Genomic DNA, 13,847 nt, shown 5'->3' with positions numbered 1-13,847 from the left:
GAAGTGATAGCATGGTCACTAAACAGTTTCAAAAGAGCACAAATTTTGCTAGAAGCATCACATCTCTTTGGAAATAGAGAAACTTCCTGACACCAACTTGCAAATTTTGGTCAAGCCTGCTAGGAAACAATATTACTCTCCCTCTTTTTAAAAATCAGGAAAGAAATAACACAGATTTTGCAAAAAGAAAAGAAAGAAGGTCTAGTTCAAGGCAAGATGAGGTCCAATTGGCTGGCTACTGAAATGATCTAAAAATAATTCATACTTTGGCCAAAAATCAAAAATTCACCTTGTCTCTTATTTTTGATTGGAATCTGATGCTGTGCCCTTTTGCCTATATTTTCGCCCACAGTATTCCTGATAAATACAATCTATTTGTCTTATCTGGCTTGTCCATCTTGACCTGCTGTGCTTTTCCAGTGCCACTTTTCGACTCGGACTCTCCAGCATCTGCAGTCCTCATTTTCTTCATATCTATCCCAAGTGTAAATGAATGTTTAGATTTAAAGGGGGTACAGTTTAAGTTTGCAAGTAATTAAAAATATTTTTGCCATATTTCAGAGATTAAGTTCTTGTTTTCTTCATTACTAATGAAATCTGGTTTGAGTTTATATTCTCTTTAATCATGACTAACTAATCATTGATCAGAATTGAGTTTAGTCTAATTCACTACTGCAGTTTGTATTTTTGTCCTTCCTAACATGAAGCAGAATTCTTGTTGGATGTAAGCTCTTCACTGTACAACACCAATTTCCCCACAAGTTGTCTTTACATTCTTTCTAACCCCTCCTTGGTAAGCACGGTTCCTAATTACCTATCGCACTCACATCCACCTTTTCCCCCAGCCCCAACCCCCTCCAATTATATCTCTACCCCTTGGCTCACAAGCCTCATTCCTGATGAAGTGCTTATGCTGGAAACATTAATTCTCCTGCTCCTCTGATGCTGCCTGACCTGTGCTTTTCCAGCACCACACTCTGACTCTGATCTCCAGTCGTCACTTTCTCCTACCATTTAACAGGAACCATCCTTCCCCAGCTGCATGGATTTAATTGTCTGCCAGTTAACCAATACATTGGCCCTCTTTTTGACTTGTTAAATGCAATTTAACTGAATTGATTAAAGATTTTTAATAAGAAACAGCAAATATAATACCAGCTAATGATTAAGCTGACTGTTTATATTTTTCTAATGTTCCATGTGACCATAGTGCATCACATAAAACAAGCTTATTTTAGGAAAGAGGTAGGGCAAGAAGAATATGTTGATGATATTGCACACTTGCAAAAGTTTGCTCAAGTCTCCAAAGAGGAATAGAAAAAAATGACACTACTAAACCAGACACAAAGAAGTTGGCCTTGCGACAAGCTGAGATAACCACTATGTCTCAGCTGCTTTTCCTGCAAATCCCAACTTTTATTAAATACAGCTGTTTTTCACTAACACTGATCTAAAACAAAGCATAGGTTAAAATCATTTAACCCACATGTAAAGTCCTTCTTTTTGGAAACCAATCAGAAGTGATAGCCAGAGGTTGTTCACAATGTCTTTCAAAAACTAGCAAGTGAGTCTGCATTTAAGAATGGAATGGAAAGCATTGCTAGCATAATCTGCATTTATTCATGAATCAAACAAGTTCATGAAAGTCCAGGTCTTCATACAGTTCATTATGGTGATAATTCTGCAGTTTCTTTTGCCCAATCTTGAAATTTATTTTAAATATCCTTCTGTGTTGTCCTGTTTTCATATCAGTTGAAGCCTACGCTCAGAGACAGAGACACAGTATGACTATCTTCTTCACCTTTATTCCGGGCCCTGGAGAGAAAGAGCGATTGCCCACATACACATTGAGGATGAGTGGATTAAATTACAAAAGTCAACCTGGGATTTGAGAGAGGCAGGTGTATAACTAACTTACTAGTGTAATGGAAAAGGCTGATGAGGGGAACTGAATTTCTAGATTGTGTTTGATATACATTTCAACATACACTATTATTTAATTGTCCTTGTGTCAGCATGGATTTGAAGTTGGCTGAGAAACAAGAAATGCAAAACCGTGGTACTTTTCTTAATGTATATAGATGCCAGAGGTCGAGATTTACAGGGCACAATTTCAAAATCTACAGTTGATTAAAAGCTTGGAAGTACCGACAGTATAGGGCATAATGATTGACTTCAAAAAAGGATAAAAACAGGCTAATGGAAGGTGCAGCATAATATGTTGGGTGATTTATGTATATTTAACTTGAGTTTGGATTTTTCACTTGCCTAAGGGGTTTTAATGATTAAATATTTGTACTATTGTGGTGGTTTATTTTAGAAACAGTGACAGAGAAAGGCTCACTGGAGAATAATGGGTTTTTATTTACTTTGTTTGGTCATTAATACTCCCAATATAAACAGCATTGTGTACAATGCTTCCAGATGGAATTGATTTTTGGCCTTGGGGGAAAACACGTATGGTATGGAAACTAACAGTTTTAGTTTGAGCAATTCTGCAGGGTTCTTAACTGAAGCTAGATGTGTAAAGCAGTTGCTCCTGAGAAATGCAAAAGATAGTTTTAAAAATTCTAAATTAAGATACCATACTGCATGGAGATTCATACAAGTTCCAAACTAGAAGCATTTGGTTAAAACCCAGATGGGGTTATTTCAAGCTGAAAATGTTTAAGCTCATTTGTGAGATGAATCAAGGAAGAGGCTCAGATTCTCACAACTGAGAGTTGAAGTCAAAGTTAAATTAAACCCTGTGGTAAGCAAAGGATTTCTCTCGAGTCTACAAGTACTGTAATGGAGTGCTGTTTGGATTAATGGATTGCATTTCTTCTGTTTGTTTTGGAATCTTTGAAGTGTCTTGCATACAAATATTTTAGTTTCTTCTATTTTATCATTTATTTTCCTTAACGAACATCTGTTTTAATGTTAAACCAAATCTGCAGTATCACATGCTTATGTTTCAGAGAGAGACCACCTTGATAAAACAATAAAAAACAGAACATAATTGATAAGCCAGATTTCAGTCCGAGGTTTGACATGCCCAGTAAGAACATCTGTTGGCATGAGAGCAATTGAGGGCTCTTGGTAGGATTTTTGAATTCACTGGATTGGAAGGACCTTTAGGTTTGTGATAGCTGTAGACATAAAAATGATTGCATTCTGGTGAATTTATTCAGAAAATTGAAGATGACTACTGAATGTTACTAAGAGTTTCTTGGCAATGTATGATACAGCTGCTGGTTGTTTGAAATCTTTTGATTAAAAAGTGAACGAAGAGAGTTAATAAGAATAAAGGTCAAGTAAAGGTAGGATCTCATAAGGAAGAGATGAGTCAAGCAATTATTTGCTATTTTGAGTTAGGAGGAGGAAGTCTTGAAATTGGGGTATCACAACTAGAAGTAACTAAACTTAGAAATGAGAAAAACAACTGGATTTAAAATGTGAAGTGAAGAGACTTCAAGTAGAAGAGAGAAAATAAAAAAAAGAGAAAAAATGTAAAGGGAGAAAGCGGAAGAAATGCAAAATGAGATTGAATGAGAGAACACCAAGTAGCCCAAAGAAAAACTTAGAATAAAAAAGAAAGAAAGAAAGAAAGAGGGAGTAGCTTGAAGAATGCTTCTAATTACAATTAGGGATTTGATTTAAACAACGATCTTTGCCGAGTGCCCAAATTTATTGAGGTTATAATCTCAAAACTTACTTTATTTCACACGAGAAGATATCTGGACAGATGAAGCAAGGTTTGAACCTTAATGTCAGAGTGTTTTGGTAGGCAAGGCCATGACAATGTACACTGCAGATTGGTTTCTAACAAACCAGGATATGTAAGTGCCAAAGAGGCAAATATACAATGCTTTTGAGCGGATCTGAAGCTCATCAACTAAAATATTGGACAACAAGAAACCAAATTCAACATCTGTTAAATTTACAAGGGATCAAAAATAATCGATTAGTGGTAGAATTCAATCAAGGTAGAGAATTATTTTGAAAATGAAAGGGAAATTATGATCACGGAAGACTCCAGAAACAGTATTTCTGCAAATTTTAAAACAATTTAGACAAAGGTCAGGTATTTAGGATCATAAAGCAACAGTTCTGACACACGATACCTCAGATAATTTCAGGTGAGGAAATGGCCTTATGAAATTCCACAGAGAAAATCTGTAGATTTAACAGATACTAGTTCTAGAGAACAGAGAATACAAAAGAATTAAAAGGGAAGTGATACAAACAAGTTAATACAATTCCACTGTAAAATTGGACATATCATTAATAGCTGGGAATTGACTGGGAGACCAATTTTAGTCAAAAGGATATTTAAAGAATTTTCAGAGACGGAGGCATAAGGAAAGGAAGTAGGGAGTAAAACTTTAGCACTAGTACAAGATGATCGTGTTTCCTTGGAATGTACCAGTGCAATCATGAAGATTATGTTTTGACTTGTGAAGAGATTCAAACCACTGGAGGTTCGAAAGTTTGTAATTTCAAAAGCAGAGGTAAACCAAAGATGATACGAGAGACATGGGTAAATCAATTACACGGCTGACTGATAGAACTATTGGTCTTCCAAAGGGTAATGAAGGAGAAAATTATAATTTGAAGCCCTTAGATTAGATTAGATTCCCTACAGTATGGAAACAGGCCCTTCAGCCCAACAAGTCCACACCGACTTTCCAAAGAGTAACCCACCCAGACCCATTCCCCTATATTTACCCTTGACTAATGGACCTAACACAATGGGCAATTTAGCATGGCCACTTCACCTGACCTGCAGATCTTTGAATTGTGGGAGGAAACCCACCCAGATACGGGGAGAATGTGCAAACTCTACAGAGACCGACAGTCCCCCAAGGTGGGAATTGAACCCGGGTCCCTAGTGCGGTGAGGCAGCAGTGCTAACCACCAAGCCACCCTCATGGTGGAGCACACATGGTGGTTATAAGCCAGTTTCATTATATACAGTTGAATTAAAGGATGACTTGTTCAGTGGAAAAACTGTATGGGGGTATTTGAAAAAAACAATTTGAAGGGATGACTTTATTTTGGGAAATAACTGGCAGGTAGGTGCAAGAATATTGGCCTCAAGGGGTGGTGAAACAACCACTGGAGGTAAAGAAAACTGACATTGTTTCCCACCTCTGATGTGACTAGAACTTAGGACCAAATGAATAGACAAGAAGAACAAAATTATACAAAACAGAAATAGTTTGGAAATGCAGCTACTGGACGCAATTTTTGAAAATTTGAGAAGAATGATACTGATGTGTTTAGCTCATTTTTAATATATAGAATTCAAAATTGTCTAAATTAAGTTAGGCTAACAAAGCCTATTCAGAGACTGAAACAGAAGCCATACCAGAGTGTTATTTGAAAAATAAATTGAATAAATGATGACTACATTACACTCAAAGACACAATACGCTTGATGGACTTAAAGGCCTACCTCTCCTCCTACTTCTTAGTCTTGCCAACCTATGGACAGTAGCCCATCAGGCCATGATCCAGCCAGAGAATTCAAATGTCATTTTATGAGTGCCTCATTAAAGCCCAAAGGCAGGTCAATTAAACAAGATTAAATATTAGAAGATTTTTTTTTTATTGACCTGGATTATACAAGGAGGTGGACAAATTTTACTCAAAATTTGAGGGAAACCTGAACCGCCAATTAAACCTGCACCTTTCAATCCAATACAACCTTTTAATAGGGTCTGAAGAGATTGTGTCAGATTCCTATCTATAATAAATTATGGGATCTTGTACTTCTAATTATGGATGCTTTTATAATATCTCCTGAAGCAATACCTTAAGTACACAGTGCAAAAAGAGGGGTAGTGGAAACATTAGTCAAATTTTGTTTTACAAGACAGGACTGTCTAAAGATATACATTCAGATAAAAGTTCAAATTTAATGTTTTAACTAAATGTACAGGATGCATGACCTACAAAACAATATCCTTACAGACTCAATCCAGAGAGATTAGTTCAAGTGAAAGATGAGATTAAGGTTATGGTAAAGAATGACATTATCAAACTGAATCATAGGTGCTAGAGGACCCCTATTGAGACATTAAAAGGGGCAGGATCTGTATTATTATAAAATCAATATGGTAACCACAGCAGATGTGCCTCATATTCCAAAATTAGTGAATAAATGTATAATCTGTCAAAAATTACTTGATAAAAAGGATACTGGCATGTTCCATTGACTGACAGAGCCAAGAAATATGAGTTTTGTTACACCAAATGGACTTTCAATGCAAAGACATGCAACTTGGAACCAACATTCCAACAGGTAACCCATGCTTAACATTAAACTGGACTATCTCCCTGAATAATATTAAAGGGTTACACTGCACGGTCTTCCTCCAGAAACTGAATGTCCTGGAATTGGTGGGGATGACATTCATGCAAGAATACAGATAACTCCCACTTCATTTAAACAGCCATTTACCACTACTCTCCTGCTAGTATCAAATTAAACTCTTATTCAGTCCCTTCCATTCAGAAATGCTTTCATAGCCATCCCCCGATACTGAAGCATATCACACTTTCATTGTCCTGGAGGATCACTGAGTCAGGCAATTGTTTGCATAATGATTCCCCAGGATTGGGCAGCAACATAATCTCGGAGGAGAACCTCATCCTACCATTGTACCCGAGATAACATGTGGTTATGGGGGGGGGAGGGGAGGGGGGGGGGGAAGGAAAGGAGTAGCCGGTGTATCTGTAAGCATCACCAACTGATTTGTATAAAAAAGGGGATGTGTTTCCTTTGTTCGAGGCCTCTTTTTACTCTACTTTCCACACCTGCAACGAGGGTCAAATGTGGTCGTCTAGCTTGTAGAGGCTTTAATAAACTTTAACTGTTTGCAGAAGTTAGTGTGTACAAATTCCATTTCGTGCGAAACCTCTGGAAAAGAACTTAATGTATGGTGGCAGCGGCGGGACTGCAACATACATGAAGCTTCCAGAATGAACAAGTGATTGTCTGAGTGTCAGTTGGATGAGCTCACAAAGTAAGCTTCACCTTGATCTCTCTCTCTCTCTCTGAAACTACCACTCAGTCCACCCCTCGTCTCTTGGGACTTGGTGGTGACAGAATCTTTGTGGTAACTCGCACATCAATGAGTCACTTTGCACGGAAAAGAGAGGTTATAAATCAGGGTTACGGTCTCCAGGGTTTTTAAAATTAGGGTTAGAGTCCCCAAACATATAGAGTAAGGAAAGGGGTTCAAGTCCCTGTGAGACGTAAATTGAGAAAAGGGTTAAAGTCCCCTGGAAAAAGGAGTTTAAAAAGCTAGAAATCAGGAACTGCAAAGAAAAACATCTAAACAAAATTTGGTACTTATTAAATTCAACGTTTTTGTCACCCATGCGTTCTCTCAGAAGTACTTTTGGGATGGCATGGCATAACCAGGAAAAGGAAGAGGACGTGGAGCCGTTACGCTGGGATCTCAACAGTAAAGTACATTAACTGCTGGGGAAGCTTTGTCCAGGTTTTTGCTGTGGGAGTCTCAAGTTTCTGGGCTGTGGACTCAACTGGCGAGTCTTTCTTCTGGGGGAAGGGGGTGGCATGGAATGTGGTGCCATGGAATGTGGTGCCATGTGCTTCAGTGAGAGAGTTTTCTCTTTTTAAGTGTAATTTCATAGAGAGGATTATTAAAAAAAAACACAAATTAGAGTTGTACTAATACTTTGGTCAAAAAAGGAACTTTCCATGTAAATTGTGCCATGCTGAGAGTATTCGATATTTAAATATTTTGGTTTGCTGAAATACTGGTTCAGAAAATCCTTTTAAGTGACTGTTTTACCTAGTTTGAAACAGGATCTCAATTCAGTGTGTTTTGTGGGCTATGTAATAGGGCAGATTTTGTTTTTATACTGACATTGTGCAATGTTACGTCCTTTTTAAAATTATCAAACTTGTAACCTTAAAACAAATTGATTGAGTGCCTTGATTGGTTTCAAATTCTACAATGCCCGTTATATAAAAAAAAAAGTTGGGTCATTGGTCATGCTTTAGCCAGATGACAATATCGTATTATATCTTTGCTGCTATGTTTTTAAATGCAGACTGTTCACAAGATGGAGTGCATTTGAAGTTTGATATTTTAAGATTTTAGAGAATATTAGAACTGGAAGCTGAGACGTTTAAGTTCTTTCTATTATTGTTAAGACTTCATTGGCCCCCTTCATATTGCAGATTCAAAGAATGTTGATCTCTACCAAAGTTGCCACTGTAATTCTGACTGTTGTATTTGGGAAGTTTCATTTGGAGAACATATTTTAATATATTCTGCATTTGTTTCCCATGAGTATTTGAGATTTAAATCTGAGCTAAAACGGCCTCTTCAATGGCTTAAGCATAGGAAACATTTTGTTGTTTCTTGCTGTTCCAGATTTTTGAAATACTTTTCCTGACAGCTTTTACATTAGCCAAGCATCAATTTGTCAACGGAAAATAATTTTTGAATAACCTGAATGAGGTCCCTTGAGGTTTTGAATTTAGGACCGTTGTTGTTTATGAATAAATGAATTGTTTAGGCAGTACAATTTAGAAGTTTATGGATTATATAAAACTTGATAATGTCATTAATGTTGAACAGAGTAACAGACTTAAGGACGACTGTGTTTGCCTATTTCAACATTCTCAATCTAATGTAGTGAAATGTATGACTGTCTTCATACTGAAAACGACCCTGACAAGGATGGAATGAGAGAGGAAATGCAGAGATACTTTCAGGAGCTAACATTGTCTCTACAGTTTCTCCATTCACAGGTAAAACACACCTTTGGACCACCACCCACCCTCCCCCAATAACCTGATCCAATGGATTCAATCAGGAAATAGATGGTGACATCTTGCAAAATGTCCATATTACAGAGAAGGAAGGAAGTGCTGGATGTCTTGAAACGCATAAAAGTAGATAAATCCCTAGGACCTGATCAGGTGTACACTTTGTGGGAAGCTAGGGAAGTGATTGTTGGGCCTCTTGCTGGAGATATTTGTATCATCGATAGTCACAGGTGAGGTGCTGGAAGACTAGAGGTTGGCTAACATGGTGCCACTGTTTAAGAGGGGTGGTAAGGATAAGCCAGGGAACTACAGACCAGTGAACCCGATGTCGGTGGTGGGCAAATTGTTGGAGGGAATCCTGAGGGGCAGGATGCACATGTATTTGGAAAAGCATGGTCTGATTAGGGATAGTCAACATGGCTTTGTGCGTGGGGAATTATGACTCTCAAACTTGATTTGAGTTTTTTGAGGAAGCAATAAAGAGGATTGATGAGGACAGAGTGGTAGATGTGATCTATATGGACTTCAGTAAGGCGTTCGACAAGCCATTTGGATACAGAACTGGCTCAAAGGTTGAAGACAGAGTGGTGGTGGAGGGTTGCTTTTCAGACTGGAGGCCTGTGACCAGTGGAGTGCCACAAGGGTCAGTGTTGGGTCCTCTACTTTTTTTATCAGTTACATAAATGATTTGGATGCGAGCATAAGAGGTAGAGTTAGTAAGTTTACAGATGACACCAAAAATGGAGGTGTAGTGGACAGCGAAGAGGGTAACCTCCGATTACAACAGGATCTTGAACAGATGGGCCAATGGGCTGAGAAGTGGCAGATGGAGTTTAATTCAGATAAATGCAAGGTACTGCAGATACTGCATTTTGCAAAAGTAAATCTTAGTAGGAGTTAGAGAATTAATGGTAAGGTCCTAGGGAGTGTTGCTGAACAAAGACCTTGGAGTGCAGGTTCACACTCCTTGAAAGTGGAGTCGCAGGTAGATAGGATGGTGAAGAGGGTGTTTGGTATGCTTTTCTTTATTGGTCAAAGTATTGAGTACAGGAGTTGGGAGGTCATGTTGCGGCTGTACAGGACATTGGTTAGGCCACTGTTGGAATATTGCACGCAATTCTGGTCTCCTTCCTATTGGAAAGATGTTATGAAACTTGAAAGGGTTCAGAAAAGATTTACAAGGAAGTTGCCAGGGTTGGAGGATTTGAGCTATAGGAGAGGCTGAACAGGCTGGGGCTGTTTTTTCTGGAACGTTGGTGGCCGAGGGGTGACCTTATAAAGGTTTTCAAAATTATGAGGGGCATGGATAAGGTAAACAGGCAAAGTCTTTTCCCTGGGGTCGGGGAGTCCAGAACTAGAGGGCATAGGTTTAGGGTGAGGGGAAAGATATAAAAAAAGAGACTTAAGGGGCAACTTTTTCACACACAGGGTGGTACGTGTATGGAATGAGCTGCCAGAGGAAGTGGAGGAGGCTGGTACAATTGCAACATTTAAGAGGCATTTGGATGGGTACATGAATAGGAAGGGTTTGGAGGGATATGGGCCAGGTGCTGGCAGGTGGGACTAGATTGCTTTGGGATCTCTGGTCGGCATGGACGGGTTGGACCAGAGGGTCTGTTTCCATGCTGTACATCTCTGACTATCTCCCCAGTCACGAGCAGGAAAAGTGAAGAAGCTAACAATGGTGGTGAAGAGGAGATCAGTATGTTTTCTGTCAGTTACCTTCTTATGGACATTAAACCATGCGAGTTTTACCTTCTCTTTTGATCATTTAAGGAATATGAAGGTTCACTGATCAAGCTAACATCAAAACAGCCATTTGGCTTTGTTACATTTAACAGCGGAGCAGAAGCAGCAAAGAATACTCCATTCATCTAGCCTGCTGCCGCACTTCATGCTCAGATGCGCTGGTATCCTTAATCTGAAGCATCTCCACAAGGATGGAAGTCTCATCAGTTTTGTTAAGTATTTAACTGCCCTTACTCAAGAATTCAGATTTCTTTGTGGAGTGATACAGGACAGACTGGATTTGTTTTCAGGTTGGACTTTATTGAAGGAGATTTTGGACAACTAACTAGTTTCCATCTACTTGGAGGAGGCGGAGTGATCACTAAGGACTGTGGATTAAGAACTTTACTGGTGAACTTTTTTCCCATGTGGGAGGATTCTGCAAATTCTACTTACTGCACGGATTAGTAATTTTTGTGTTTACAATATGTTCTGGTTCAATAACTTGCTTAAAATACCAGCTGTCAGAGTCTTATGAAAGCCAATAGTGTCAGAGGTGGTCATCATGGAATAAGGGTGGAATGTAATGTTAAAAGATTAAATTGGACTATCTCCCTGGACATTAATGTAATATTAAAGGGTTAAACTGCACTGTCTTCCTCCAGAAACAATGTCTGGAATTGGTGGGGACGACATTCATGCAGATAACTCCCACTTCATTTAGACAGCCATTCACCACCACTCTCCTGCAAGTATCAAAATTAAACTTTCGTTCAGTCCCTTCCATTCAGAAATGCTTTCATAGCCATTGCCTGATACTGAAGCACATCACACCTATTATCCTGGGGATCACCGAGTTAGGAAATAGTTTGCATAAGGATTCCCCAGGATTAGAGCATTTACATTATCTCCAAGGATGACCTTATCTTACCATTGTACCAGGGATAACATGTGGTTATATGGTGTTGGTTTGGGGGGGGGGGGGCGCATGTGGCCAGAGTATCTCTGAGCATGATCAACTGACCTGTATAAAAGGGGATGTGTTTCTTTTGCTCAGGGCCTCTTTTGACTCAACTTTGCACGCCTGCGAGGGGGGTGGGGGGGGGGTGGCGCATCTAGCTTTTACAGGCTTTAATAAACTGTTTGCAGAAGTTGGTGTGTACAAATGACATCGTGTGTGTGAAACCTCAGGAAAAGAACCTAACACTAGGACAAAGTTGGCATGAGTGTACTTTATTTCGAGCAAATCTGAAGGATAAAGTTATGTAATGCCTTTTTAAGATTGTTCCTTCTTAAACTTCTTGAAGAAAAGCTGAAAATTCAGAAGGGTGGAAGTATCATTGACAGCTTGAAAGACATGCTGAGAAGTATATCAGTTTTACCTGGGTCTAATCACGAGAAAGACTGAAAACTGCCGATGAAAGCCATTGGTGTGGGGATTGCTTTGCTGAAGGATGATAAGATGGGGAATGAATGGCCTGTTATTTAGTTTACAAAGAAGCTGACTGGAAATCAGAGATAGAAGGTTCTTGCTAGTAAGGCAGTTAAAGGCTTTGGAGAAGGCAGGAGAATGGGATTGAGAAACCTAACTGCCATGATTAAATTAGGTAATTCTGCTCATATTATCTTTACTTATTCAACAATTGAGGAAAAAAGACAACATTGTGTCATGTTGACTCTACATTGTTGTGAAATACATATTAGGAAGCATGTGGATGAAACAGTATAATGGACCACAATCCTTGGGTTTTTATTTGAAAAATTTTGGAAGGAGCTCAATTCTCCAACATAAGAAAATCAGTTATGTGCCTGGAAAGCAAATTATAGCAAACACTATCAAGAACAAATCTGAAAGGCAAAATGATGTGATGCCAATGAACTAATTTAAAATATGGTTGTCATGTAATTTGTATATTTAATGTGAATATTACTATTATTCCAGTGACATAACAACAATGGTGTGAATTGTTGATGAATAATGAAAATGCCTCTTCAAACATACATTTTCATTCTTCTTTGGGGAAAAGGTGTGATGCAAGGCAAAAGTAGAGATTCTTGATTATCAAGGGATGAAAGATTATCAGCCATATGCAAAAAATGTAGCGTTGAGATTAAAATCAAACCAGCCATAAATTTTACTGAATGGTACAGCAGGCTCAAAGAACTAAGCAGCCTACCCTTCTTCCTTGTGTATGTGTTCACATACAGTACATGATGCTATCTAGATTTTAATATAATCCATTCTTAAATTTAGATTTTTAAATATGAACTAGTGGCAGAGAGAAAAAGGCTTCCTAGACAGCAATGATTTTTTTCTTCACTGTTTACTTTCTTTGCTTGTAAACTTTCCTAAAGTGTGTTGCGCTTTCAGATAGAAGATTTATTTCATGGAAAAAAAGACCCATAACGTGAGGGGGAAAAAAAAATGCTTGTTCAGTCTTTGTACGCAGAGTTTTTAAAAGTGAAGCTGGGAATGTAAAGCAGCTACTCCTGAGAAGTGGACGAAAGAGTTTTGAATTGTTAAAGTGACCTTTAATGACTGATAAAGAGCTTAATATAAGCAATTTAGTAAAAGTTTCAGAAGTGTTTGGTTTAAACCCTGAAGGGCTTATTTGAAGCTGAGAAAGTTTGAGCTCAATTACATCACAAGCCAAGGAAAATGCTACATGTTCCCATGATCAGGAATTCAAGCCATAGCAAGGTTAAACTCTGTCTAAGAAGGGATTTCTGCCTGACATTCAAATAATGTAATGGGATGCTGTTACGATCAACAAGTCATTCAAAATGGGACCCGAGGGATATAAACCTACAGGCTATGGTAATAGAGCAGTGGAATGAGTGACTACGTTGTGCCAGAGAGCAAGCAGGGACTGAGTGAACTTATGTTAGAATCATTCTATGATTCCATAAACAAATAAGACAATTGCCTCAATTCTAGAAGACTGAGACTGGTAAAACGGGCAGAAATCTAGCAGATACAATATAATAGAAGAATGAAAGGCCACATTTATGCTGGAAGACAATATAAATTTAAGATAGTATACTTTCAAAGCGGGTGCAAGACAAAGACATAGGGTATAGGCACACTAAGTAGCAGGATAAATTGAGAAGACTGGTCAAGAATGAAATCTTTAGCTTCAGTATGGGTGGCACTATAAACAAAAACATGATTAGGCCTCAGTTAGAATACTGCATTCAATTCTGGACAGTGCACTGTTGGAAGAAGCCTTCTAGATAATTTGCAAGATTGGTAACAGAAATGGAGGACTTCAATAGTTCTTAGACCAAATAAAGTTTAAAAAAAGTTTATAAACGGATCAGTGAC

The 13,847-nt window shown here is 38.4% G+C and overlaps 1 protein-coding gene across 3 annotated transcripts in view; it reads right to left on the bottom strand.

Moving 5' to 3' along the window:
* Window positions 1-13,847, bottom strand: part of zmym2 (zinc finger, MYM-type 2) — a 153,803-nt gene that overhangs the window by 137,954 nt on the left and 2,002 nt on the right. Inside the window, exon 1 of one of the 3 annotated variants that reach the window (XM_087988157.1) lies at window positions 290-438. The exons of the other annotated variants lie outside the window; for them this stretch is intronic. The gene's annotated coding sequence lies outside the window, so the exon portion shown is untranslated. Of the gene's footprint in view, window positions 1-289; window positions 439-13,847 lie in introns of those variants that run through there. 3 annotated transcript variants of the gene reach the window in all.

This window comes from Chiloscyllium plagiosum, unplaced genomic scaffold (assembly GCF_037043375.1).
Source record: "Chiloscyllium plagiosum isolate Xiang-an unplaced genomic scaffold, Cpla_swu_hap1 HiC_scaffold_6, whole genome shotgun sequence".
NCBI classification, from domain to species: Eukaryota; Metazoa; Chordata; class Chondrichthyes; order Orectolobiformes; family Hemiscylliidae; genus Chiloscyllium; species Chiloscyllium plagiosum.
The sequence above is the reverse complement of the archived record's forward strand: the minus strand, read 5'-3'. Positions and strand labels throughout refer to the sequence as shown.